This window comes from Mytilus californianus, unplaced genomic scaffold (assembly GCF_021869535.1).
Source record: "Mytilus californianus isolate M0D057914Y unplaced genomic scaffold, xbMytCali1.0.p SCAF_48, whole genome shotgun sequence".
NCBI classification, from domain to species: domain Eukaryota; kingdom Metazoa; phylum Mollusca; class Bivalvia; order Mytilida; family Mytilidae; genus Mytilus; species Mytilus californianus.
The window spans coordinates 1,172,277-1,200,144 of record NW_026262699.1 but is presented as its reverse complement, the minus strand read 5'-3'; the positions used below and the strand labels follow the sequence as shown (position 1 = coordinate 1,200,144).

The 27,868-nt window shown below is 31.2% G+C and overlaps 1 long non-coding RNA gene across 2 annotated transcripts; it reads right to left on the bottom strand.

The window, feature by feature from the left end:
- On the bottom strand, positions 1-27,859 carry LOC127700096 (uncharacterized). Of its 2 annotated transcripts, none has more exons than XR_007981428.1 (7): positions 27,789-27,859; positions 19,423-19,494; positions 16,013-16,084; positions 14,573-14,644; positions 4,656-4,727; positions 2,727-2,875; positions 1-132 (listed from the first exon to the last, which is right to left on the bottom strand). It is a non-coding gene; the product is annotated as an uncharacterized LOC127700096 (long non-coding RNA). The 2 variants fall into 2 exon arrangements; XR_007981427.1 differs by lacking the exon at positions 14,573-14,644 and adding an exon at positions 12,002-12,073.
- Between the last annotated feature and the right edge of the window lie 9 nt (positions 27,860-27,868).

Genomic DNA, 27,868 nt, shown 5'->3' with positions numbered 1-27,868 from the left:
TAACCAAAGTAACTGTTGATGTTAATTGATCATCTTGTGTTGTAATTACTGTAGTTTGAACAGTATTGGAGGTTGATGCTAGAGCGTCAGTCGTTGTTTCCGTTGTTGTTATGACGTCAGCACTTTCGCGTGCTGTAAAAGTTAGGAAAATTGATAGCTTGATTAATTTTTACTCAATATATAATAAAACGTATTAATAAATGAAGCCAAATTTTCAAATATACATTTTGATATTGTACAAAAAAGACTTCGTACGAGTAGAAACTTTCATTTAGTGTCCATACTAAGCAATATTTAGAAAAAAACGTTAAGTCTAATCAAATTCAACCATTTTATACAGTGGTTATTATTTATTATAGTAGGAATAAATTAAATGAACACATCTAAAAGAAATATAAATATAGGTTGGACTTTTGAGTGCAAAATTTGATAAATGACTTCCGCTTCGTCCAATAATTATGTGCTAATAATTTGAGAAAACAGAATGACTTGCCATTTGGTTAAACATTTATGCATTGAAAGTAAATGTATATTGTAGGTATTCCAACTTATTCTTAAGGTTGTTCACTCCTCTTGCTTTTGAATTTTTGCCAAATATTCAGAATCCTCTGGTTTTATCCATGTAGTGTCTTTAAAAATTTTGCCTACTAACCCCTACTTTTCTTTCCATAATTTGATTACATATAGTTTAAAATGTAATCTTTGAAAATCTCATAAAAACCTTGTTATTTTTTTTATTGTTTTTGAAAGAAAAAAAGGTGCTAATGTTAAATGTATGAAATATCTAGAGAGAAGTGTTTCTCGCCAAATTTTCAATGGCTTATATCTCGAAAACAAGCACATGGATCCGTCATTTTTTTCTACCTTTTTAGTTTCTTTATTTATATACTATCAATTTATAACAGTCTTTTAAAAAAGCTTGTTATTTTGAAACAGAGTAGCGAACATCCTTAAAAGTATAAAACAGACGAACATCATAATTGTTTAATTTTCTTGCTATCTGTATCAATCAGGGCATGTGACTCTTCAAACCGTAGCAGTCTAACATTTCCCCCATTTATCTTTAAGTGTTAATAGTAGCAAAGAGCACAACAACTATCAAAGGTAAACAAATCATAACCGATAAGTAATTCGCGTTGTCGTACGAATATGACTGTTGACTACTAAAACTGATGAATAAAGGATGAGCTAAATGATAATAACAACAACAGAAATTTAGTCGTCCAGGCAACCTAAACATTAGTTTACATAACTTAAAACATTTTGAGTTCATGATTTGACATTTAATCTTAAAGGTTCTTTCTGCGACAACATAGAATATTCCTAAACCGATTCACAAGTTACATGGTCTTCTAATCAAAAATAAGATACAATATTTTATTGGAATATCGATAAAGGGTAGTTTACTTAAAACAAAAATATATAAAACAGCTGTTTGGTTGATCTACAGCAGGAGATGTTTACCCACGTTATACACCTATTAAACTTTATGTGACTTATGTAGACATCTCTGTTTTCGTTCTTTACAAAGGATATCAAAATATCGAGCATGCATCTACTGTACACTTTATTGCTATTTTCCATATCAGGCTACTCGCTTGAGATGGAAAAATTATCTTCAGAAACTAAGGGCGCTCGTGACATTGTCAATGTAACTATCAATGACATCATAGGCAAAATAGCGATAAACAGATTATTAATGGTCTTTCATACTCGAGGATGTTTCTCGGTCACATCTCATTTCAGGGCTGTCGCCCTTGGACGATATTGTAGCTGAGAAACACCCTCTATCTGTATATTAAAATAGTATACTAAAATTGATACAAATAACATATAACATTCTAACATGGTTTAATAAGTATGAATTTCTAACTAGTTAATAAGGACAGTTTCAATTAGTATAATGTAACATAACATAAAAACTGAACTCCGAGGGAAATTCAAAACGGAAAGTCCCAAATCAAATGGCAACACCAAAAGCTCAAACACATCAAACGATTGTATAACAACTGTCATATCCCTAACTTTGTATCTTATTTAACATGTTATTTCTTCTACGTAATATCATTTATGTCTTATTTTCTATTTGCCCACCCTTTGTAAACAATTTATTGCTGTTTTTGATATAATTATTTCCCTTAAGTAATGTGTTCACCTCAATTCATATTTTGATAATGTTTTTTAAACATTGTATCATAATGATAAAATAGTACTTATTGTATATTCATAATAGACTAGCAGTAATAGTAATAATAATAATAATAATAATAATAATAATAATAATAATAATATTGTTGTAGTGTTTTTACTTTTACGCTAAATACTTTTCAGTTGTGCTCTTGAATTTTTATTTTAAATTTAAAAATTCCTTCTACTTATTACTTATGGTCTGTGTGTTACATCGCCACCGCTAACCAAATAACATGTTACATGTAAGGTATTTGTCGTCACATGATCACTGACTTGGTACCAAAAATGTGAAATGCGCTAACTAAAACAAACAATCCACATGGTAAATACAGGTTCAATAAACATGTAATGTCCTCTAGAATCTGTTTTGATCATTTTAATTCTAATCATTGAAACATACAAAAGCTTTTACTTCTTTTTACATTTTTGCCTTGCATATTCTGAAATACTAACATGTTGAGATTAGCAGAGATTTTTATATAACAACATTGTTCACTGTTTCTTTTTCAAATTATAATGTATTTGTAATATCGTACCTGTGCAATCTGTGAAATTAAAGTCAACTACCATTATACTTGTTCCATTACACATTGCGCCTGCATTACCAAGAGTCTGATTTTGTAGAAATAACTTGAGTTGTAACAATTCACAGTTGACACATTTCAGTGGATTGTCAGATAAATCCCTTAAAAAAGAAACAATACATTTAAACTTTGAATTCATTCTTTTCACAGCATTCACGGAGCATCAACATTTTCCCTGCGTCATAGTTTGTGAATAGGATTATCAATCAATCAATCATTGTGTTATAATCTTAATCACTATACAAACAAACAATTATGACAACAAAGAGAAACAAAATAGCTTATAGACAAACCACGTAAGCAAAAATGAAAGACAGGAATGCAAAAAATGACCAAAGCACCATAACACAATGGCTTGGATGTATGAGTACCGAGCCACCCCAAAAGGATATTCTCAAAAATGGAATAAACAGCAAATGTTAATAATTTACAAAGACAAATAAAGAACATTGAATGACCGCTAGTTGAATATACTTAATCTGAATATTTTTGATCCATCTGATTGAATAGCAGTGAGAACAAGAACTTTAGAAAGATGTTGAGTCAAACAGCTCAACGACACGGCTATATATCGTTCTTTAGAAGAATTTGTGTGAGTGGTAGTTATCCCGGATAAAAATAGGATATTTTCATCATTCTTTTTCATGTTAATATCAAAGGAGAGAAGGACAGATATTTGATTTTCTGAAATCGGCTCTTTCGAGAATGATATACTGAGATTTCCAGTTTTACTGACATTCCAAGTTCGTTGCTGAAACATTCCAAATAATAGTTTCCGCATATAAAACAATTTTTCTAAACACTTTGTTTGTTAGAAAAAAACAACATATTTTTCGTAAAGGGAAGATAAAGCATCCTAAACCTTGGACGTCGGAAAGGATCAGAAACATGTGATCTCATTGTACATCGAAGGTTTCGAATGTGCTTTTAAAAGGAAGCAATTTTAAAACAATATAAAACAATTAAACAACTGACAAATCAATATCTTCATTATGTGCACCTTTTTTTGCTTGATTATCTATAAACTACATACCAAATATTATTTGAAATAATGATATTTATATAAACACTAAAGTTTTGATTCAACAGAGTTGAATATTAAAAATAAAGGATCTCTTTCAGCCTTTTAACTCTTTTCAACATAAAAACACTTTTATCGACTTAATTGATATTTCAAATGGTGATGGAAGACAGTTACTTAATTGAAAATACGCTTTACTTAACTGTTGTGTGTTGTTTTATATTTTAAATCGCGAGATTAATTTTTGCTATTTCCGAAAAATCAGCATACAGATTCATACATTGAATTAAGAATGCTACGATACTTACCCAGATAATTCTATTAACATCAATATGCAATATATTCTTATTTCGAGAAATCGCGCCTCTTTTCTCTAAATATTTAGGACATTATCTTATAATAAGTTTCTTTTCATTTTGTTTACCCTCAAATTTGGAGACAATACAGAAAGTGAACGTATAAAACGGTTAATTTTCAACTGTTAAATGGGTTTTATAATTGTGATTCACTAAGGTCTTCTCTCCAGGTATTCCAGCTTCTCCAAACTGTGTAAAACAACTGACTTCTATGCAGTAGTCAATAATGTTGAAATAGAAGTTAAGCACTTACAATCAATCAATCCATTAATGATTTACATCGTCAGATTTATTTGTTTTAAATTTAGTAGAATCATGTCTGACATGTGCATGTATGATGAACAATATAGTAATACAAAATGCATGCTTACTTGAAAAATTACAGAACGCTTTTCAAAATCAAGAAGGAAAAAACTTAAAAAATAGTTTTTCATAAACATTTACTGTAATTGGACATCATATATTACTAAACGGAGAAATGAGATATAATATACATTTACTTACAAGGTTTGAAGCGCCGTCAGGTTTTGGAATACATTTTCTTCAAGCATGGTTAAATAATTATTTGACAGGTCTCTGCCACAAAATAATGATTTTGAAAGGTAATTTTTCATTACATTTGTCACCATAAATACGAACAGATGTACCTTGAAAAGGTTTTGTTTATGACAGTTTCATTGCAATAATATACGCAAGAATGACAATTAATCTGAAAAACTTATATCAGTGATTATATTTGCAAGAGACGTATGCAAAATTTACTTTTCTCCCGTTAGAGATTAATACCAACGTTTGACATGTTTGATAATGTTCATGAACAGCAACTTATATGATTAAGATCGAAGAGGGTTTTACAAACTGACAAATTTCATGCGTACCAAATATATTTTGTAGAAGTACTTTTGGTTTACAAATATATACTTTTTTCATTATTCTTGTGTTTCTGTAGCTTATTTGCTATTATGAAAATCTTTTCAAAATTTATATCATTATTTTATTTCAGTTTTACTTTTATTTTTCGACTCGAGCATCATCAGCACTTCATCGTTATATATTGATGTCAATTTTCAAATAGTTAATATTACATTGGAAACCTGTTGAATGTGTTAACAGATAGGACAAAAAACTAACTAGTCAAGCCGCAATTATTCAAACGTGCAATTTTCAAATACTCCTAAAAATGCAATATTTAAGTCGAAAAAAGAAAAAAAAAATTTGCGTCCAAAAACGTTTTAGGATTTCCTTTCACTCTACGTTGCATTCGATACTTTTTCACACCTATCAGCACCTTATATTAAAAGTAACGGTCATTACGAATGTGTGCGACAGTTCATTACAACAAATAACCTAAAATTCTCAACAACAACAACGACCTAATCAATTTGATATCATCAATATGTGTGTTTTAAAATAACAAAATGATATCAAAATCAATCGGGTCCAGGACCAATCCAGTATATCTTATTATAATCCTTCGTAATTAATTCCATTTTCTATGTGCATTAGAGTAATTTAGAGCTGGTAAACTCAGTGTATGATAAATATTTCTGGTTATGGAATACATTCTTCTGCATTTATTTTCATATTTTTCTAGAAATTCACACTTGCATGTTTGTAGTAAAATTATTGTGTGTGTATTTTTAGAATAGGAAACCAGATCAGTTCTGGGTTTCTAATACTAAAAAAGGTGTTTCGGTTATGGTCATGTAGACCTAGGCCTATCCTCATCAGGTATCCCTAGCCTATATGTTTCCTTTCTTGTAATATGCAGAATAGTTTCAATTTGATTTCTCTTATGGGGATACGACACCTGTTTATACAATCGTTTTTTATCTTTTTTCTTCTTCTATTTTTTTATCTTATGTTTGATTCCGTCTGTTTATATGATTTTTTTTTTATTTGAATTCGTTAAATACTCTTTTAGATTTTTATGTCTTTTGTATGTAAAACGTTTGCTCATTGCTTTTAATACTCTATTTGAGAGATTAAATATCTTTTTTTGATATCCTATTTGAGTACAAATTAGTTATTAAAGCAGTCTCTATTTGAGAGATTACTTCATTTTTGCTATTCTATCAAAGCAGTCTCTATTTGAGAGATTACTTTATTTTTGCTATTCTATTAAAGCAGTCTCTATTTGAGAGATTACTTTATTTTTGCTATTCTATTAATAGCAGTCTCTATTTGAGAGATTATTATATGTTGTTATTCTATTTGAGAATAACTTGTATGTATTATCAATTTCTATTTGAGAGATGACTATTACTTTTTCTTTACAAAAACAAGACAAAATAGTCCTTTACTTTCTATGTTATAGCGTTAAAATAGATCCTGCACTGTGTGATAGATAAGTATGTGTATTTTATCAGTCAAATATTTCTATCTAATTGCCTCCACGTGATTACAAGACCTCGTATGCTGATTGGTTGATTCTATATCTATATCTCTAATATCCCCATAAGAGAAATCAAATTGAAACTATTCTACATATTACAAGAAAGGAAACATATAGGCTAGGGATACCTGATGAGGATAGGCCTAGGTCTACATGACCATAACCGAAACAAGGCACGTTAGGAGTGGGGTTTGTTGAGAGTTAATGCAATTAACCATGTATGTTGCTCTGTGAGGCAGAGTCGACACCCCTAAATCCACATCTGCATATGACCCTGTTTAATTCTTGAATTTGAATTATTGGGAGATATTTTTTTTACATTTTCATTTTAGAAATAAATCAAAATTTGCTCGGGGTTCTTTCTCTTGATTACGGAGAAGCTTCTGTCTAAGTTTTGTAAAACTCCATGAAGGTTTGACAAAGTTATTTAAATTCTTTCACAACAGAGTATACCTAGATGTTGACTGCCAAAAAAAGTATTGTTTGTATATTACGGAAGAATTGTTTATTCTACATGTCAGGTATTTATCGAATATGAGGAATCTTTTTTCAAAGTTTCATCAAATTCCTTGAAGGTTTGGATTTATTACTAGTAACTGTAACACTAGGTTGTACCTAAATGTTTATTGAACAAAAATAATTATAATCATCAATAAAATACAGGAAAGTTTTTTCCTCAGTTGATATGTTTTTGATCAAGAAGAAACTTCTGTCCGTGTTCTAAAAAAATCTAAAAAGTTATTGATGTCTTAAAACTTTAACCCAAGACTATATCTAAATATTAACTTCACAAATGCTTTTTATCAGTAAGTAAAAAAAAAATGAAAGAGCTATTTTGATGTTTTACTCTTGATCTTGTAGAAGCTACTTATATCATTCTAAGGGCCTCGGTGGCCAAGTTGTCTAAGTAGTCGAACTACTGTATCACTAGCCTGTCAACACTGAGGTTGTGAGCTCGGAACCCGCACTTGGCAGGTGCGCTCGACTCTGATCATAATTGACTAGGATTGTCAGTTTTTTCACCAAAAGTCAGTGGTTCTCTCCGGGCACTCCGTCTTCCTCCAAAAATTAAAACTGACTACCATGAAATAGCACGATGGTGCTGAAAGTGGCGTTAAACACCAATCAATCAATATATCATTCTATGATGCAGCTACAAAGTTATTAATGTAAAAACACTAAACCATCAGATTTTATTCAAATAAACATATCATAGATAATAGGCTTAAGATTGTTTACGCCAGACGCGGGTTTCGTCTACAAAAGACTCATCAGTTATGCTCAAATCAAATAAGTCAAAAGGCCAAATTAAGTACGAGGTTGAGGAGGTGGGGTCCAAAATTCCAAACGGTTTTGTCAAATACAGTTAAGGTTATCTATTCTTGGTATAAAAAACCTTTATTATTTCAATAAATTCAAAGTTTCATAAACAATGTTAGTGCATAAAAAACTTAGTTAATAAATGTGTAAAGTTTTGAAAAAAGAAAAAAATCTCTGAAAGCTGTCAATGTAAAGAGGAAGCGTCTGTCATTTAAGCAAAATTTCATGACGATTTAAGAAACTTATTGATGTTTACACTTAAAAAAAAATAACCAAAGAATGAATCTAATTTTTTACGGGACGAGAGAAAATAATTGCTATGTCTAGCTTTGGCGACTTTAAAAGCAGGCTAGACAAATATTGAATTGTAAAACAGAATATATTGACAATATCAGATTATTTTTTCTTTTGTTTATAAATTTTTAATTACTTTATTTTTTTTGAAACTCATGTTGAATTTTGGAATCATTGTTTAGAGAATAAATTTTAAAGTTTGCACTTGATACGGGAATATTGCATTCAATATCAAAAGTTTCATTCCAGTACACAATAAAAATATTTCTGAAAATATGTTTATTCTTAAAAATCAGTATTTCTTATTCATATTTATCTTACTTATCTTAGATATATGCTTTAATATGAAAATACACTGTTAAAAACTAAACACAAATACTTCATTTTTTAAAATTTCACATTGCCTTGTATTTATTAAAAAAAGGCGGGGGGGGGGGGGGGGTATCTTGTGCATGTAAATTCAAAAGTAAGTAATTTCGTGCTGTAAAGATATATAAACAAGTGTTTGATTGAATGATGTACATGTATCAATAAGCTGTTAATTGGTTTATGTTCTGGATATTAAGCTCTTAAGGAATTCAAAAATCTGGCGTTTGTACGGAAGCGTATTAGCGCCACAAAAACTTTTTTTTCATGTTTCTTCATATGTTTGCGTTAAAACGCAAAACTTTGGAACCTAACGAACCTTTGCGAAATAACGCAAACATAACTCAAACCATTGCGAAAAAAAGCAAACCTTTGCGTTATACCGCAACCATTTGTTTAATCTTATTTCATGAGAGTCAGCTGTTATAGATGGAAGGGACTGCATGTATTTTACATGCTACACAGTCTAACAAAATGGGGTAACAACCGTTACGTTTGGGGACGGCAGAACTCCATAAATCGTAATCATTGATAATAGTAAACCTAGTCTGATACTGCTTTAGTTTAGATTCAGTTTTCATTTTCGTCTTGATCAATATTGTAAAAATGTATACATACTGACGGTTTAGCGCTGGTAGGTTTTGAATTGCTCCTACTGTTTTGTAGTTATTTGATTGCTGTACAAATTCGAATCAAAAAAGTTCAATACCTTATTGAGTAAAAAGCAACAAACGTAAAATTGGCTAATATATGAGCGGTGTTGGATAGAAATTTACCTTATGCAAGTGCAGGTTTACATGTACATGTACATGTATAAGATTTTTATCATTTCTGGAACATTCAAATACGAAATAAAAGATGAATTGTGGTGTGTTTTGTTTCTTATATCAACTCAACACCAAACAGTTACAACTTTGCATAGAGATTTGGTCAACCCGAAATAAGTTAACAAAGATATTTATATTAATTTGCATATGGTCGATTTCTATCCAACGCAGCTTATGTATTACTTTTAAGAAAATTTTATATTGTATTTGATATACGAAGATTTATCTAGTTTTGATAAATATTGTATATTTATATCGATGCGACAATGACACCAGTCAGTTAACAATTTTCAATATAGGCAACAGCAGTTTACAGATGTTCAAAAAGGACCCAATGACAGGTTATTTTCTAATGGACTTTATGATCATTCTTCAATATTTAAAAGCAAAGTGTTTTTATAAAGGTGTTTAATATAAACTCGTCATAGATACCAGGATTCAAATCTTAGACGCCAGACGCGTTTTTTAACTGTATAAGACTCATCAGCAACGCTTGAACAAAAAAAGTTCAATTCATTATTGAGTAAAAGGCAACTTGCCAGACGCGTTTTTCATCTGCAAAAGACTCATCAGCAACGCTTGAATAAAAAAACGTTCAATTCATTATTGAGTAAAAGGCAACAAACGTAAAATTGGCTACGACAACACGTTATTTGGTAACGTTTGGCAAGTGCATTTTTTTTATCCATATGCATGATTATTAATTCGGTATTCACTATGTTTTATCGACATAGTATTGTTACACTCTTCTACTTATTAAAACGTCATGGAATGCAATTAGATTAGCGTTATTAATTTCAAACCCGTATTAAACAATTTACCGAGCAATTGCACTAAACCGTGATTTTACTCCGCCAAATTAGCCTTACGACAATGTATTTATTTCCATTAATTTTCCCAAACAAAGTATACGAAAATAAATAAATTTTTCGAAGACCTATGAATGCTATGGACAATCTCAAATTTACCAGCATGTGTCATATTTTCGTTTCTTCCGTATGAGATTTGAAATTTGTTTTGACATTCTCGCTTATTAATATAAGCTACACAGTTGAACCAACTGGAGCAACAACCGTTACGTTTGATGACAGTAGAACTCCATATATCGTTTTCATTGATAATAGTAAACCTAGCCTGACACTGCTTCAGTTTAGTTTTAGTTTTCATTTTCTTCTTGATAAAATATTGTAAAAATGTATACACACAGAAGGGTAACTGCTGGTAGGTCTTGAAATGCTCCTTGCTGTATTGTAGTTATTTGATTGCCGTTCAAATACCCGAAACAAAATAGGGGTAATGTTTCATATATTTTACAGAAAGGAAATTGTTTATTATCATTGATATGTGAATATTTATCTAGTTTTGATTAGTATTATATAATGATATTGGTTTGACCATGACTCCAGTTGATCAACAACTTTAAATAGAGGCAACACCAGTTAACATATGTTAAAACAAGCTACATCGACAGATTGTTTTGTAATGAACTATATGATCTTTTTTCAATTTTTCAAAGCAAAGTTTGTTTAATACGTTGTTTAGTATAAAATCATCATAGATTAAAATTGTGTGCGCCAGACGCGCAGTCCAATGTTAAATGCCTTTTTTATCCTTATTAGTAATGGCATATAACTTTATTATCTACTATAGATTGTCTATCTAGCTTTATTACACTCGTCTTCTTATTAAAAACTAATGGAATACAACCCCATTAGCGTTTTAAATACCTAACCGTTTACGACAATCAATGTATTTCCAGTCATTTTCCAGAACAAAATATGTGAAAATAATAAACACTTAATATAAACGTTGCTAAGCTGATATAACCTAAAGTATATCCCAAAACCGGACAAGGAATGAAAGCTCTGTATGAGGTAGATGACCAACATGTTTTGTGTTCGAATTATATTGCTCAGATTTAAGATTTTTTTTTATCCTGGCATCAATGATTAGTTTTTTCCAACCACTTGGTCGATGACACCTCTTATTGGGGTTTTCCTCCTGAGGAAATCATCAGCCTAGAAGTCAGCACTTCTATGTTGACATGAACGATTGTTGATATGGTCTCGATTATAAATTGACTGTTTACAAAACCTTTATTTTTTTCGAAAAACTAAGGATTTTCTACCAAAGGAATAGAGTACCTAATTAGCTTTATTTGGCATCATTTTCGGAATTTTTGGTCGTCAGTGTTCTTCAACTTCTTACTTCATTTAGCCTTTTTAACATTTTTAATTCGAGTGTCTAATGTATTTTTTTGGGGGGACAAAACGCGTACAAAATTTTAATTCTGGTGTCTGTGATGTGTCTTTATACTATGTCATGGTTTGTAGACAGTTGCTTCTCGTTTTTGTCATGGTTTTGTCGTTTTTTTTTACGACCTATGAATGCTATGGACAATCTCAAATTTACCAGCATGTGTCATATTTTTGTTTCTTCGGTTTGAGATTTGAATTTGGTTTGAAATTCTCGCTTATTAATATATGCTACACAGTCTAACCAACTTGGGCAACAACCGTTACGTTTGAGGACGAAAAAACTCCATATACTGTAATCATAGATAAAAGTAAACCAAGTATGACATTGCTTTTGTTTAGGTTACGTTTTCCTTTTTCTCTTGATAAAATATTGTAAAAATGTATACATACAGAGAGGTTAGCGCTGGTAGGTCTTGAAATGTTCCTTCCTGTATTGAAGTTATTAGATTGCTGTACAAATCCCTGAAACGAAATAAAGGTAATGTTTCATATATTTTACACTAAGGAAATTGTTCATTATCACTGATATGTGAATTATTATCTAGTTTTGATTAATATTATATGATGATATTGGTGTGAATTTGAACCTAGTCGATCAAGAACCTGAAATATAGGTAACAGCGGTTTACAGATGATAAAAAAATCTACATTGACAAATTGTTTTCTAAGGAACTATATGATCCTTCTTCAATATTTAAAAGCAAAGTGTTTTTATAAAGGTGTTTAATATAAACTCGTCATAGATACCAGGATTCAAATCTTAGACGCCAGACGCGTTTTTATCTGTATAAGACTCATCAGCAACGCTTGAACAAAAAAAGTTCAATTCATTATTGAGTAAAAGGCAACTCGCCAGACGCGTTTTTCATCTGCAAAAGACTTATCAGCAACGCTTGAATAAAAAAACGTTCAATTCATTATTGAGTAAAAGGCAACAAACGTAAAATTGGCTACGACAACACGTTATTTGGTAACGTTTGGCAAGTGCATTTTTTTATCCATATGAATGATTATTAATTCGGTATTCACTATGTTTTATCGACATAGTATTGTTACACTCTTCTACTTATTAAAACCTCATGGAATGCAATTAGATTAGCGTTATTAATTCCAAACCCGTATTAAACAATTTACCGAGCAATTGCACTAAACCGTGATTTTACTCCGCCAAATTAGCCTTACGACAATGTATTTATTTCCATTAATTTTCCCAAACAAAGTATACGAAAATAAATTAATTTTTCGAAGACCTATGAATGCTATGGACAATCTCAAATTTACCAGCATGTGTCATATTTTCGTTTCTTCCGTATGAGATTTGAAATTTGTTTTGACATTCTCGCTTATTAATATAAGCTACACAGTTGAACCAACTGGAGCAACAATCGTTACGTTTGAGGACAGTAGAACTCCATATATCGTTTTCATTGATAATAGTAAACCTAGCCTGACACTGCTTCAGTTTAGTTTTAGTTTTCATTTTCTTCTTGATAAAATATTGTAAAAATGTATACACACAGAAGGGTAACTGCTGGTAGGTCTTGAAATGCTCCTTGCTGTATTGTAGTTATTTGATTGCCGTTCAAATACCCGAAACAAAATAGGGGTAATGTTTCATATATTTTACAGAAAGGAAATTGTTTATTATCATTGATATGTGAATATTTATCTAGTTTTGATTAGTATTATATAATGATATTGGTTTGACCATGACTCCAGTTGATCAACAACTTTAAATAGAGGCAACATCAGTTAACATATGTTAAAACAAGCTACATTGACAGATTGTTTTGTAATGAACTATATGATCTTTTTTCAATTTTTCAAAGCAAAGTTTGTTTAATACGTTGTTTAGTATAAAATCATCATAGATTAAAATTGTGTGCGCCAGACGCGCAGTCCAATGTTAAATGCCTTTTTTATCCTTATTAGTAATGGCATATAACTTTATTATCTACTATAGATTGTCTATCTAGCTTTATTACACTCGTCTTCTTATTAAAAACTAATGGAATACAACCCCATTAGCGTTTTAAATACCTAACCGTTTACGACAATCAATGTATTTCCAGTCATTTTCCAGAACAAAATATGTGAAAATAATAAACACTTAATATAAACGTTGCTAAGCTGATATAACCTAAAGTATATCCCAAAACCGGACAAGGAATGAAAGCTCTGTATGAGGTAGATGACCAACATGTTTTGTGTTCGAATTATATTGCTCAGATTTAAGATTTTTTTATCCTGGCATCAATGATTAGTTTTTTCCAACCACTTGGTCGATGACACCTCTTATTGGGGTTTTCCTCCTGAGGAAATCATCAGCCTAGAAGTCAGCACTTCTATGTTGACATGAACGATTGTTGATATGGTCTCAATTATAAATTGACTGTTTACAAAACCTTTATTTTTTTCGAAAAACTAAGGATTTTCTACCAAAGGAATAGAGTACCTAATTAGCTTTATTTGGCATCATTTTCGGAATTTTTGGTCGTCAGTGTTCTTCAACTTCTTACTTCATTTAGCCTTTTTAACATTTTTAATTCGAGTGTCTAATGTATTTTTTTGGGGGGACAAAACGCGTACAAAATTTTAATTCTGGTGTCTGTGATGTGTCTTTATACTATGTCATGGTTTGTAGACAGTTGCTTCTCGTTTTTGTCATGGTTTTGTCGGGTTTTTTTTTACGACCTATGAATGCTATGGACAATCTCAAATTTACCAGCATGTGTCATATTTTTGTTTCTTCGGTTTGAGATTTGAATTTGGTTTGAAATTCTCACTTATTAATATATGCTACACAGTCTAACCAACTTGGGCAACAACCGTTACGTTTGAGGACGAAAAAACTCCATATACTATAATCATAGATAATAGTAAACCAAGTATGACATTGCTTTTGTTTAGGTTACGTTTTCCTTTTTCTCTTGATAAAATATTGTAAAAATGTATACATACAGAGAGGTTAGCGCTGGTAGGTCTTGAAATGTTCCTTCCTGTATTGAAGTTATTAGATTGCTGTACAAATCCCTGAAACGAAATAAAGGTAATGTTTCATATATTTTACACTAAGGAAATTGTTCATTATCACTGATATGTGAATTATTATCTAGTTTTGATTAATATTATATGATGATATTGGTGTGAATTTGAACCTAGTCGATCAAAAACCTGAAATATAGGTAACAGCGGTTTACAGATGATAAAAAAATCTACATTGACAAATTGTTTTCTAAGGAACTATATGATCCTTCTTCAATTTTTCAAAGCAAATTTGTTAAATAGCTTGTTTAATATAAAGTCATCATAGATTAAATTTGTGTACGCCAGACGTTCCGTGTACAGAAGACTCATCAGTAACGATCAAATAACAAAAGAGTTATAAAGCTCAATATATCATTCTGTAAAAGACAACAAACGTAAAATTGGCTACGACAACACGCCATATAGTATCGTATGGTAAATGCATTTTTTTTATCCTTATCAATGAATGATTACAACTTAAATATCTGCTATAAATTGCCCACCTAGCATTGTTACACTCGTCTACTTATTAAATTATAATGGAACGCAATCAAATAACCGCTTTAAATACCAAAACGTTTACTACAATCAATGAATTTTTAATCATTTTCCCGAACAAAATATGTCGAAATAATAAACACCTAATTAAAACGTCACCAAGCTGATATAACATAAAGTATATCCCAAAACCGAACAAGGAATGGGATTTCTGCCTGAGGTAGATGATCAATATGTTTTGTGTTTGGTTAATTTGCTAAGCTTTAAGTTTTGTTTTATCCTGGTATCAATGTATTTTGTTTTTCTTCCACTTGGTCGATCCAACTATTGATTGAGGTTTCCTCCCTAAGGTTATCATCAGCCTAGTAGTCAGGACTACTGTGTTGACATGCACTATTGATGATATGGTTATCATTATAATGTGACTGTTTAGAAAACCTTCAATTTGTCGAAAAACTAAGGATTTTCTACTAAAGGAATAGATTACCTCAGCTTTATTTTTCATCTCTTTCGAAAATTTGGGTCCTCAGAGTTCTTCAACTTTATATTTCATTTGGTCTTTTAACATTTTTGTTTCGAGTGTCACTGATGTGTTTTTTTCACAAAACGTGCGTCTGGCGTACACAGATTAAATCCTTGTGTATGTGATGTGTTTATTTACTATGTCATGAATGCAAATCGTGTGGCAAATTTTGAATAATGAATGATTATAACTTCCGTATCCCATATTCTTTGTCAGCCTGTCATTTTAACACTCGTTTTCTTAAAAACTCTATATATTTTAAACATTGATAGTAAACCTAGTCTACCAATGATTGAGTTTAGATTTAAATCTAATTTTCTTCATGATAGAATATAAAAACAATGTATACATACAGACGGTCTAGCGCTGGAAGGTCTTGAAATGTTCCTTGTTGTATTGTAGTTATTTGATTATTGTACAGATATCTGAAAAAAAAACTCTAGTACTGTTTTATATATGAGCGGTGTCTGATAGAAATTGATCTTCTGCAAGTGCACGTTGACATGTACATGCATAAGACTTTGATTGCTTTTAGAACATTCAAATACGAAATAAAAGATGAATTGTGGTCTGTTTTGTTTCTTAAATCAACTCAATACAAAACAATTACACACTTTGCATAGAAATTTGTTGAACCCGAAACTAGTTAACAAAGGTATTTATATTTATGTACATAGGGTCGATTTGTATGCAACGTAGTTCATATATTACTTTTACAAAAAGAAAATTGTATATTGATTTTGTGTTTCTGATATATGAAGATTTATCTAGTTTTTATAAATATTGTTTATTTATATTGATGTGCCAATAACGCCAGTCAGTTAACTATTTTCAATATAGGCAACAACAGTTTACAGATGTTCAAACAGACCTCATTGACAGATTATTTTCTAATGAACTATATGATCATTCTTCAATATTTAAAAGCAAAGTGTTTATAATAAGTTGTTTAATATAAACTCGTCATAGATATTAAGATTCAAATCTTGGACGTCAGACGCGTTTTTCATCTGCAAAAGACTCATCAGCAATGCTTGAATAAAAAAAGTTCAATTCATTATTGAGTAAAAGGCAACAAACGTAAAATTGGCTACGACAACACGTTATTTGGTAACGTATGGCAACTGACTTTTTTATCCGTATCAATGAATAATTATTAATTCGGTATTCACTATGTTTTATCGACCTAGTATTGTTACACTCTTCTACTTATTTAAACCTCATGGAATGCAATCAAATTAGCGTTATTAATACCAAACCCGTATTAAACAATTTACCAAGCAATTGCACTAAACCATGATTTTACTCCGCCAAATTAGCCTTACGACAATTAATTTATTTACATTAATTTTCCCGAACAAAATATATGAAAATAATAAACACCTAGTTTAAACGTTGCCAAGCTGATATAACCTAAAGTATATCCCAAAAGAAGACACGGAATGAGAGCTTTGCATGAGGTAGATAATCAACATGTTTTTGTTTGTTTCATTTTGCTCAGACTTAAGTTTTTTTTACTACCACTTGGTCGATGACACTACTGATGGAGGTGTCCTTCCGGGTTAATCATCAGCTTAGTAGTCAGCACATCTGTGTTGACATGCATTATTGTTGATATAATCATATTTATAAATTAACTGTTTATAACACTTTTAATTTTCGAAAAAAGCTAAGGATTTTATACCCAAAAAATAGAATACCTTAGTTTTATTTGGGATCCCTTTCGGAAATCTTGGTTGTCAGCGTTTTTCAACCTCGTACTGTATTTAGCCTTTTTACCATTTTTAATTCGAGTGTCAAATGTGTTTTGTTTTTTTGACAAAACGCGCGTCTGGCGTACAAAATTGTAATCCTGGTGTCTGTGATATGTTTATATACTATGTCATTTTTGTAGACAGTAACTTTTCGTTCTTTCAATGGTTTTGTCGTTTTTTCGACGACCTATGGCCAATCTCAAGTTAAATAGCATGTGTCATATTTTCGTTTCTTCCGTGTGAGATTTGAAATTTGTTTTGACATTCTCGCTTATTAATATAAGCTACACAGTCGAACCAACTGGAGCAACAACCGTTACGTTTGAGGACAGCAGAACTCCATATATCGTTATCATTTATACTAGTAAACCTAGTCTGACACTGCTTCAGTTTAGTTTAAGTTTTCATTTTCTTCTTGATAAAATATTGTAAAAATGTATACACACAGAAGGGTAATTGCTGGTGGGTCTTGAAATGCTCTTTGCTGTATTGTAGATATTTGATTGTCGTTCAAATACTCGAAACAAAATAGGGGTAATGTTTCATATATTTTACAGAAAGGAAATTGTTTATTATCATTGATATGTGAATATTTATCTAGTTTTGATTAGTATTATATAATGATATTGTTGTGACCATGACGCCAGTTGATCAACAACTTTAAATAGAGGCAAAATCAGTTAACATATGTTCAAACAAGCTACATTGACAGATTGGTTTGTAATGAACTATATGATCTTTCTTCAATTTTTCAAAGCAAAGTTTGTTTAAGAAGTTGTTTAATATAAAATCATCATAGATTAAAATTGTGTGCGCCAGACCCGCAGTCCGTGTACAGAAGTCTCATCGGTAACGCTCGAATCACAAAAAGTTATTAAGCTCAGTATATTATTGTGTAAAAGGCAACAAACGTACAATTGGCCACGACAAAACGTTATTTGGTATCGTATGGTAAATGCCTTGTTTATCCTTATCATTAATGGAAAATAACTTTAGTATCTGCTATAGATTGTCTACCTAGCTTTATTACACTCGTCTTCTTATTAAAAAACTAATGAAATACAACCCGATTAGCGTTTTAAATACCAAACCGTTTACGACAATCAATGTATTTCCAGTCATTTTTCAGAACAAAATATGTGAAAAAAATCAACACATAATTTAAACGTTGCTAAGCTGATATAACCTAAAGTATATACCAAAACCGGACAAGGAATGAAAGCTCTGTATGACGTAGATGATCAACATGTTTTGTGTTTGATTTATATTGCTCAGATTTAAGTTTTTTTTAACCTGGCGTCAATGATTAGTTTTTTCCCGACCACTTGGTCGATGACACCACTTATTGGGGTTTTTTCCCTGAGGAGATCATCAGCCTAGTAGTCAGCACTTCTATGTTGACCTGAACGAATGTGATATGGTCATAATTATAAATTGACTGTTTACAAAACCTTTAATTTTTTCGAAAAAACTAAGGATTTTCTACCAAAGGAAAATATTACCTTAGCTTTATTTAGCATCATTTTCGGAATTTTTGGTCGTCAGTGTTCTTCAACTTCTTACTTCATTTAGCCTTTTTAACATTGTTAATTCGAGTGTCTAATGTATGTTTTTTGGGTACAAAACGCGAGTCTGGCGTACAAAATTTTAATTCTGGTGTCTGTGATGTGTCTTTATACTATGTCATGGTTTGTAGACAGTTGCTTCTCGTTTTTGCCATGGTATGTCATTTTTTCGACGACCTATGAATGCTATGGACAATCTCAAATTTACCAGCATGTGTCATATTTTTGTTTCTTCGGTTTGAGATTTGAATTTGGTTTGAAATTCTCGCTTATTAATATATGCTACACAGTCTAACCAATTTGGGCAACAACCGTTACGTTTGAGGACGACAGAACTCCATATACTGTAATAATGGATAATAGTAAATTAAGTTTGACACTGATTTTGTTTAGATTAAGTTTTCATTTTCCTCTTGATCAAATATTGTAAAAATGTATACATACAGAGAGGTTAGCGCTGGTAGGTCTTGAAATGCTCCTTCCTGTATTGAAGTTATCTGATTGCTGTACAAATACCTGAAACGAAATAATGGTAATGTTTCATATATTTTACACTAAGGAAATTGTTTATTATCACTGATATGTGAATTATTATCTAGTTTTGATTAATATTATATGATCATATTGGTGTGAATTTGAACCTAGTCGATCACAAACCTTAAATATAGGTAACAGCGGTTTACAGATGATCAACAAATCTACATTGACAAATTGTTTTCTAAGGAACTGTATGATCCTTCTTCAATTTTTCAAATTAAATTGGTTTAATAACTTGTTTAATACAAAGTCATCATAGATTAAGTTTGTGTACGCCAGACGTGCGTTCCGTGTACAAAAGACTCATCAGTAACGATCAAATCACAAAAAAGTTATCAAGCTCAATATATCATTGTGTAAAAGACAACAAACGTAAAATTGGCCACGACAACACGCCATTTAGTATCGTAAGGTAAATGCGTTTTTTTTTATCCTTATCAATGAATGATTACAACTTAAATATCTGCTATAGATTGCCTACATAGCATTGTTACACTCGTCTACTTAATAAAACTAATAGAACGCAATCAAATTACTGCTTCAAATAAAAAAAACGTTTACTACAATCAATGTATTTACAATCATTTTCCCGAACAAAATATGTCGAAATAATAAACACCTAATTTAAACGTTGCCAAGCTGTTATAACCTAAAGTATATCCCAAAACCGAACAAGGAATGGGATTTCTGCCTGAGGTAGGTGATCAATATGTTTTGTGTTTGGTTTATTTGCTAAGCTTTAAGTTCTTTTTATCCTGGTATCAATGATGAGTTTTTTTTTCTACTACTTGGTCGATCCAACTATTGATTGAGGTTTCCTCCCTTAGGTTATCATCAGCCTTGTAGTCAACACTTCTGTGTTGACATTCACTATTGATGATATGGTTATCATTATAATGTGACTGTTTACAAAACCTTTAATTTTTCGAAAAACTAAAGATTTTCTACTAAAGGAATAGATTACCTCAGCTTTATTTGTCACCCTTTTCGAAAATTTGGGTCCTCAGAGTTCTTCAACTTCATACTTCATTTTGCCTTTTTAACATTTTTGTTTCGAGTGTCAATGATGTGTTTTTTTCTCAAAACGTGCGTCTGGCGTACACAGATTAAATCCTGGTGTATGTGATGTGTTTATTTACTATGTCATGAATGCAAATCGTGTGGCAAATTATGAATAATGAATGATTATAACTTCCGTATCCCATATTCTTTGTCAGCCTGTCATTTTTACACCCGTTTTCTTAAAAACTCCATATATTTTAAACATTGATAGTAAACCTAGTCTATCAATGATTGAGTTTGATTTATATCTAATTTTCTTCATGATAGAATATAAAAACAATGTATACATACAGACGGTCTAGCGCTGGAAGGTCTTGAAATGTTCCTTGTTGTATTGTAGTTATTTGATTATTGTACATATATCTGAAAACAAAACCCTGGTACTGTTTTATATATGAGCGGTGTCTGATAGAAATTGATCTTCTGCAAGTGCACGTTTACATGTACATGCATAAGACTGTGATTGCTTTTAGATAATTCAAATACGAAATAAAAGATGAATTGTGGTCTGTTTTGTTTCTTATATCAACTCAATACAAAACAATTACAGACTTTGCATAGAAATTTGTTGAACACGAAACTAGTTAACAAAGGTATTTATATTCATATACATATGGTCGATTTCTATCCAACGCAGCTCATATATTACTTTTACACTAAGAAAATTGTATATTGATTTTGCGTTTCTGATATATGAAGATTTATCTAGTTTTGATAAATATTGTTTATTTATATTGATGTGCCAATAACGCCAGTCAGTTAACTATTTTCAATAAAGGCAACAACAGTTTACAGATGTTCAAACAGACCTCAGTGACAGATTTATTTCTTATGAACTATATGATCATTCTTCAATATTTAAAAGCGAAGTGTTTATAATAAGTTGTTTAATAAAAACTCGGCATAGCTATTAGGATTCAAATCTTGGACGTCAGACGCGTTTTTCATCTGCAAAAGACTCATCAGCAATGCTTGAATAAAAAAAGTTCAATTCATTATTGAGTAAAAGGCAACAGACGTAAAATTGGCTACGACAACACGTTATTTGGTAACGTATGGCAAGTGCCTTTTTTTATCCGTATCAATGAATAATTATTAATTCGGTATTCACTATGTTTTATCTTCCTAGTATTGTTACACTCTTCTACTTATTAAATACTCATGGAATGCAATCAAATTAGCGTTATTAATACCAAACCCGTATTAAACAATTTACCAAGCAATTGCACTAAACCATGATTTTACTCCGCCAAATTAGCCTTACGACAATTAATTTATTTACATCAATTTTCCCGAACAAAATATATGAAAATAATAAACACCTAGTTTAAACGTTGCCAAGCTGATATAACCTAAAGTATATCCCAAAAGAAGACAAGGAACGAAAGCTTTGCATGAGGTAGATAATCAACATGTTTTTTGTTTGGTTCATTTTGCTCAGACTTAAGTTTTTTTTTACTACCACTTGGTCGATGACACTACTGATGGAGGTTTCCTTGCGGGTTAATCATCAGCATAGTAGTCAGCACATCTGTGTTGACATGCATTATTGTTGATGTAATCATAATTATAAATTTACTGTTTATAACACTTTTAATTTTCGAAAAAGCTAAGGATTTTATACCCAAAAAATAGAATACCTTAGTTTAATTTGGGATCCCTTTCGGAAATCTTGGTTGTCAGCGTTCTTTCAACCTCGTACTGTATTTAGCCTTTTTAACATTTTTAATTCGAGTGTCAAATGTGTTTTGTTTTTCGACAAAACGCGCGTCTGGCGTACAAAATTGTAATCCTGGTGTCTGTGATATGTTTAGATACTATGTCATGTTTTGTAGACAGTAACTTTTCGTTTTTTCAATGGTTTAGTCGTTTTTTTCGACGAGCTATGGACAATCTCAAGTTTACCAGCATGTTTCATATTTTCGTTCCTTCCGTGTGAGATTTTAAATTTGTTTTGACATTCTCGCTTATTAATATAGCTACACAGTCGAACCAACTGGAGCAACAACCGTTACGTTTGAGGACAGCAGAACTCCATATATCGTTATCATTGATAATAGTAAACCTAGTCTGACACTGTTTTAGTTTATTTTTAGTTTTCATTTTCTTCTTGATCAAATATTGTAAAAATGTATACACACAGAAGGGTAACTGCTGGAAGGTCTTGAAATGCTCCTTGCTGTATTGTAGTTATTTGATTGCCGTTCAAATACCCGAAACAAAATAGGGGTAATGTTTCATATATTTTACAGAAAGGAAATTGTTTATTATTATTGATTTGTGAATATTTATCTAGTTTTTATTAGTATTATAGAATGATATTGGTGTGACCATGACGCCAGTTGATCAACAACTTTAAATAGAGGCAACATCAGTTAACATATATTTAAACAAGCTACTTTAACATATTGTTTTGTAATGAAATATATGATCATCTTCTATTTTTCAAAGCAAAGTTTGTTTAATAAGTTGTTTAATATAAAATCATCATATATTAAAATTGTGTGCGCCAGACAAGAAATGGGAGCTCTGCATGAGGTAGATGATCAACAAGTTTTTGTATGGGTTAGTTTGCTCAGACTTAAGTTTTTTTTTATCCTGGTATCAATGATGAGTTTATTTATCACCCCTTGGTCGATGACACTACTGATTGAGGTTTCATTTATGGGGGTGTGTAGTAGTCAGCATTTCTGTGTTGACATGCACTATAGTTGCTATGGTCATAATAATAAATCAACTGTTTACAAGACCTTTAACTTTTCGAGATACTAAGATTTTCTACCCAAGGAATAGATTACCTCAGCATCATTTGGCATCCCTTTCGAAAATTTGGCCTTTTTAACATTTTTGTTTCGAATGTCACTGATGTGTTTTTAGACATTTTAGACGAAACGCGCGTCTAGCGTACACATTTTAAATCCTGATGTTTGTGATTTGTTTGTTTACTATGTCATGATTGTAAATCGTGTGGCAATTCTTTTTATTAATCTTATCAATGAATGATTATAAACTCCGTATCCCACGAATGTGTTTAATTCCGATGCAAAGACCCTATAAGTGAATTAATATTAAAGCCAAAATATGCAATCTTTAATGACCTGACAACAGTATCGTAACTATATCCTTTCTTAATAAGTCTGTTTAAAGGTTTTGTTAGCAGCTTTTGAGGTGAATACTGACATTTTTGTGCTTTGTAAAGAATATTACCATAAACGATTGGATGTGAAATACCCGAACGTATAAGATGTCTGCATGTTGAGTTATATTTACGAATGTTGTCCTTATACCGATGATAAAATTTAGTAAATGTTTTGACTAGTTTATGATATCGAAAACCCTGGTGTAATAATGTTTCAGTAATACATAAATTTCTCTCGCTAAAATCTAATACGTTGTTCCATACACGAGCGAATCGAAGTTGAGATATATAAATACCATAAGATGGTGACAAGGGAACGTCACCATCAAAAAATGGATAATTAACGACAGGAAATGAAAAATCATCTCTTTTATCATAAATTTTTGTATTAAGCTTCCCGTTAATGATATAGATATCAAGATCGAGAAAAGGACAGTGGTCATTGTTAGTATTAACTTTATTTAAAGTAAGTTAAACAGGATCAATTTCTATTGTATACATACTGAAGTCGTCATTATTGAGAGCCAATATATCATCCAAATATCTAAAAGTATTGTTAAATTTTTGTATCAGATGTTGTTTCGATGGGCCTTTGCTGATTCTAGTCATAAATTGTAACTCATAACAATACAAGAACAGGTCTGCAATAAGTGGTGCACAGTTAGTCCCCATTGGAATTCCGATAACTTGACGATATACGGAATCTCCAAAAATGTTATCAAGTAAAAATTCAAGGGCAGATATAGTATCAAAGCATGTCCAATTGATATAGTTTTTTTGTTTGTTGCTACTAAAAATACATACAGACGGTCAAGCGATGGTAAGTCTTGAAATGTTCCTTGTTGTATTGTAGTTATTTGATTGTTGTCCAGGTATCTGAAAAAAAACCGGTACTGTTTAATATATGAGCGGTGTCAGATAGAAATTGACCTTATGCAAGTGCATGTATACATGTACATGTATAAGATTTGGTCGTTCTTGGAACATTCAAATACGAAATAAAAAAATGAATTGTGGTGTGTTTTGTTTATTATATCAACTCAGTAGTACAAAACAGTTACAGACTTTGTATAGAAATTTGTTCAACCCGAAATTAGTTAACAAAGGTATTTATATTCATTTACATAGGGTCGATTTCTATCCAACGCAGCTCATATATTACTTTTACACTAAGAAAATTGTATATTGATTTTGTGTTTCTGATATATGAAGATTTAACTAGTTTGGGAAATATTGTTTATTGATATTTATGTGACAATGACGCCAGTCAGTTAACAATTTTCAATATAGGCAACAACAGTTTACAGATATTCAAACAGACCACATTGACAGATTATTTTCTAATGAACTATATGATCATTTTTCAATTTTTTAAAGCAACTCGTCATATATACCAGGATTAAAATCTTGGACGGCTGACGCGGTTTCGTGTGAAAAAGGTTTATCAGTAACGTTCGAATCAAAAAAGTTCAATACCGTATTGAGTAAAAGACAACAAACGTAAAATTGGCTACGACTGCACGTAATTTGGTAACGTATGGCAAATGCATTTTTTTATCCGTATCAATTAATAGTTATTACTTCGGTATTCACTATGTTCTGTCTACTTAGTATTGTAACACTTTTTTACCTAATTAAAACTAATAAGATGAAAGCAAATAAGCGCTTGTTATACCAAATACGTATTGAACAATTTACAGAGTAATAGCATTAAACCATGATTTTACTCCGCCAGATAAGTCTCACGACAATTAATTTATTTACAGTCGTTTACCAGAACAAAATATGTGAAAATAATAAACACATAATTTAAACATTGCCAAACTAATATAGCCTTAAGTATATCTCAAAACTGAACAGGAAATGGGATATCTGCATGAGGTAGATGATTGACTTTTTTTTGTATGGGTAATTTTGCTCAGACTAAAGTTTTTTTTTAATACAACTTGGTCGTTGACACTACTGATGGAAGTTTCACTCCTAGGGTATCATCAGCCTAGTAGTCAGCACTTCTGTGTTGACATTCACTGTTGTTGATATGGTCATAATTATAAGTTGACTGTTTACAAAACCTTTAATTTTTTCGAAAAACTAAGGATTTTCTACCAAAGGAATAGATTACCTTAGCTTTATTTGGCATCATTTTCGGAAATTTTGGTCGTCAGTGTTCTTCAACTTCTTACTTCATTTAGCCTTTTTAACATTTTTAATTCGAGTGTCTAATGTATTTTTTGGGACAAAACGCGCGTCTGGCGTACAAAATCTTAATTCAGGTGTCTGTGATGTGTCTTTATACTATGTCATGGTTTGTAGACAGTTGCTTCTCATTTTGCCATGGTTTTGTCGTTTTTTCGACGACCTATGAATGCTATGGACAATCTCAAATTTACCAGCATGTGTCATATTTTTGTTTCTTCGGTTTGATATTTGAATTTGGTTTGAAATTCTCGCTTATTAATATATGCTACACAGTCTAACTAACTTGGGCATCAACCGTTACGTTTGAGGACGACAGAACTCCATATACTGTAATCATGGATAAAATTAAACCAAGTATGACACTGCTTTTGTTTAGATTAAGTTTTCATTTTCCTCTTGATCAAATATTGTAAAAATGTATACATACAGAGAGGTTAGCGCTGGTAGGTCTTGAAATGCTCCTTCCTGTATTGAAGTTATTTGATTGCTGTACAAATACCTGAAACGAAATAATGGTAATGTTTCATATATTTTACACTAAGGAAATTGTTTATTATCACTAATATGTAAATTATTATCTAGTTTTGACTAATATTATATGATGATATTGGTGTGAATTTGAACTTAGTCGATCAAAAACCTTAAATATAGGTAACAGCGGTTTACAGATGATCAGCAAATCTACATTGACAAATTGTTTTCTAAGGAACTGTATGATCCTTCTTCAATTTTTCAATTTCAAATTGGTTTAACAACTTGTTTAATATAAAGTCATCATAGATTAAGTTTGTGTACGCCAGACGCGCGTTCCGTGTACAAAAGACTCATCAGTAACGATCAAATCACAAAAAAGTTATAAAGCTCAATATATCATTGTGTAAAAGACAACATACGTAAAATTGGCCACGACAACACGCCATTTAGTATCGTATTGTAAATGCGTTTTTTGTTATCCTTATCAATGAATGATTACAACTTAAATATCTGCTATAGATTGCCTACCTAGCATTGTTACACTCGTCTACTTATTAAAAACAAATGGAACGCAATCAAATAACCGCGTTAAATACCAAAACTTTTACTACAATCAATGTATTTACAATCATTTTCCCGAACAAAATATGTCGAAATAATAAACACCTAATTTAAACGTTGCCAAGCTGATATAACCTAAAGTATATCCAAACACCGAACAAGGAATGGGAGTTTTGCCTGAGGTAAATGATCAATATGTAATGTGTTTGGTTTATTTGCTAAGCTTTAAGTTTTTTTTTATCCTGGTATCAATGATGAGTTTTTTTTCTACTACTTGGTCGATCCAACTATTGATTGAGGTTTCCTCCCTGAGGTTATCATCAGCCTAGTAGTCAACACTTCTGTGTTGACATTCACTATTGATGATATGGTTATCATTATAATGTGACTGTTTACAAAACCTTTAATTTTTCGAAAAACTAAAGATTTTTTACTAAAGGAATAGATTACCTCAGCTTTATTTGTCACCCCTTTCGAAAATTTGGGTCCTCAGAGTTCTTCAACTTCATACTTCATTTGGCCTTTTTAACATTTTTGTTTCGAGTGTCAATGATGTGTTTTTTTCTCAAAATGAGCGTCTGGCGTACACAGATTAAATCCTGGTGTATGTGATGTGTTTATTTACTATGTCATTAATGCAAATCGCGTGGCAAATTTGGAATAATGAATGATGATAACTTCCGTATCCCATATTCTTTGTCAGCCTATCACTGTTACACTCGTCTTCTTAAAAACTCCATATATCGTTAACATTGATAGTGAACCTAGTCTATCAATGATTGAGTTTGGTTATATTTATATTTCTTTATGATAAAATATAAAAACAATGTATACATACAGACGGTCCAGCGCTGGAAGGTCTTGAAATGTTCCTTGTTGTATTGCAGTTATTTGGTTGTTGTACAGATATCTGAAGAA